Below are 2991 nucleotides of genomic sequence, written 5' to 3'. Positions count from 1 at the left end.
AGAATGATAATACCTGCTTTATAGAGTCACCGCTGCCGGAAATGAGATGCAGAAACCATTTTTGCATGCTCAGGATGCCTGAGGGGGCTGAACTTCCGCCTTTTACACAAAGCCGCCTCTGCATCACTCTTCCAGGCCCAGCTCTCCCTGCCTCCCTTCCCCAGCCCTGGGTGGCTTCTTGCTTTCTAAACCACTCATAATTGGCACAACCCAGCTTCCCCTTTACCCCCATACTTCATGCTAGTCCTCTGACAGGCGACCACTAGCCAGCGTGCTGTAGCAGAGACCTGGGTCTGAATCCCAGAGCTACGACTGACTAGTGAGAGCCAGGTCCCCTTGAAGCAATCCCAGGCCCAAGACGCTTGGGAGGAAAGGTGTAGCTCACGCTGGCCTCTTGCGCTCGGCACACAGCCCTGCAGCCAGGTGGGCACCATGAGTCTGGATGCCCGCTGCCATGCCCCCATGCCATTCACCAGCTACCAGGCCCATCTGGCTCCCCTCAGGCTGGAAGACAGGCTGAATCATCCAGCCCCACCCTCCCCTTAGCCCTCAAACTGCCAAAAAAAAAAAAAAAAAAAAAACAAGACTAGAGGTCAGAAGATTTGGTTCCAGACACTGGACTAGTTCCCAACTGTCTCTGGGCTTCCATTTTTCTACCCACATGTTCCCAGAAGAGCCCGCATTGGAACTGTGATTCCCTAGTGTGATGCCCTGAGGGTTAAACTCTGAGTTGTTCTGTAAATTTCAAATGTATATCTGAAAAGGAGTGTAATAAGCACACCAAACCTGTGAAAGGTTTATTACTGCTTAGGGAGAGATTGAATGTGGGTATTTCAATAACCAATTTAAAGAAAATAAGTAAGTATAGATGCTGCGTGGACCCACACATCCAACTGATTTATTGCACACCAAACGAAGGCCAGGCGCTGTTCACGGCCACAAAAAGAAAACAGGCAAAAAATCCCACTTGCGTTCTCTTGAGAGAGCAAGGTTAACCTGTGAGGAAATACACCGGTAAGTCAAATTAAGCAGAAACAGAAGTATGGACTGCGCATGGTGAAGAGTGGTGAAGAACTGAAGAAGCGACCAAGTGAGAGGCACACACGTGTTTAGGGAACAGCCAGTGCTAAGGCCCTGAGGCTAATTTACAACAAGTAGATTTGAAGATGGCGCCCAAAATTTAGAGGCCAGACACAAAGTTCTTAATTACCCTTCTGTTACAGGGCTACCCAGTGCGACCTGTAACACTTCGGCCTCTGCTCCTTGGGATCTCAAGGATCCCACTACGTGGCATGCACATGTAGCCCCTCCTCTCACCCTCACCCCCCAGCTCCTAGACCCCCTCCCCCCACAATCCCCCCCAACTCCCGCAAAGCACTTGCGTCTCTCCAGTCTCCTGATGCTGCAGGACCTAGCTGGCAGCAGCACGTCCTCCCCCACGTATGCCCACACACAGAGGCGCTGCTCGCTTCACGCCTGCACCACACGAAAGAGCGTGTGAGCAGGCTGCTCGAGCACCCACGGCCAGAGCGGCCCCAGCACCAGGGTGCCCACACGAAGCATCCACACGTGCAGACACACAAGTCCTCAGGCGGCGGATGGCACAGATGCAGAGGCCGCAGATACGCAGCCTTTGGGAAGGCACACGCGTCTCCCTTCTACCAAGCTACCCAGTCCGCACGCAGGCAACTCACTACCTGACAACCTCTGCCGGAAGGGGTGGCCACTGGAGAATGGTAAGTGAACCGATGGGGTGGTTGCAAGGTCACTGCTCCAGCCCTCTGCATCTCTGTCGTGGCTTCCCTTTCCAGGAGCACATTAAAGGCTGCCACCCAATACTCAAATGTCCCAGAGGATCGTGTTGCCGTGGAGAGTGTCCCCTGTTCTACCTCTACTGCAATAAATAAATGTACAGGACAGGTGTGTGAAATCCTGGCCCCACACTGTGGACATCACCAGCTGCCACCAGCACCTGGCTCATCATGGTCACCTGTACTTTGGACTTTACAGCCTCTTATGGTGGCCAGGGTAGGGGCATGTGGACAGTGGGGAGAAAGGGCCAGGCTGGAAGCTGAAGGCCTGGGTTTAGTTTCCATCGCTTCTCCAGCTTGCCAGGAGTCCCCTCTTTGATTGAGGATGCAAACCATCAGGTACTGCAGAGCCCCAAAGAAAAAGTGTCCAAAACACAGCCTCCTAGCCCTGCCCCCACAGATGGACCAGGGAAATGTACATTAACAGTCTCCCTCCCTGGGGGCTCTGAGTGGCCAGACTGGGACCCCACTGGGCTTTAGGGCACATAGTTTTATGAAAGTATTTAAAATGCTCAGTACATGGCCTGGCACATGGTGAGTGCCCATATTGTTTACAAAATCCACCTAAGAAAATAGATGCATACACATACTGATAGACATCCCAATGAAGTACAGGCAGGACTCTATGCCATGCCTTGAATATGCAGGACATTTTCAGTTTTCCTTCACATCCATGAGAGACGAGGGGAGCAGAGATTGTACACTATCTTACAGACTAGAAAACGGCAGTGGAGATGGCCAAGGTATATGGCTTCCCTGACATGTGTCCTGAGGGGCCTTATCTCATCTCATGTGATTCTGACCCAGCCTACACTGTACCTGTCCTTCCACCTGAGATCACAAAAACTCTGAGCCAGTCAATAAGTTGGATTGACCAAGAGCAGAACAATCTCAACTGGTCCACTTCCTTTCAGTCCTAGGACCCCCTCACTGGGCCTGACAGTAAGGGCAAAGCCCCACAGCCACGTGCCACATTTGATCTGAAGTCCTCATTCTGCTCTCAGCAACCTGAGTTGAGACCCCAGCTGAATTGATCACTAGCTTCAGCAAGCCCTGTAAATGCAGAGCCTCAGCTTCCCTTCCTGCTAAGGGGCCTCCTAATTCCTGATGAATTAGGAGCCAGCCCCGCTCCATGAACTGGCCGGCTAAAGCGTGAGCTCCCTCCAGGTTGGAATCCTGT

This window comes from Condylura cristata, unplaced genomic scaffold, assembly GCF_000260355.1.
Source record: "Condylura cristata isolate star-nosed mole 26May11 unplaced genomic scaffold, ConCri1.0 scaffold00021, whole genome shotgun sequence".
In the NCBI taxonomy this organism is placed as follows: Eukaryota; Metazoa; Chordata; class Mammalia; order Eulipotyphla; family Talpidae; genus Condylura; species Condylura cristata.
The sequence above is the reverse complement of the archived record's forward strand: the minus strand, read 5'-3'. Positions refer to the sequence as shown.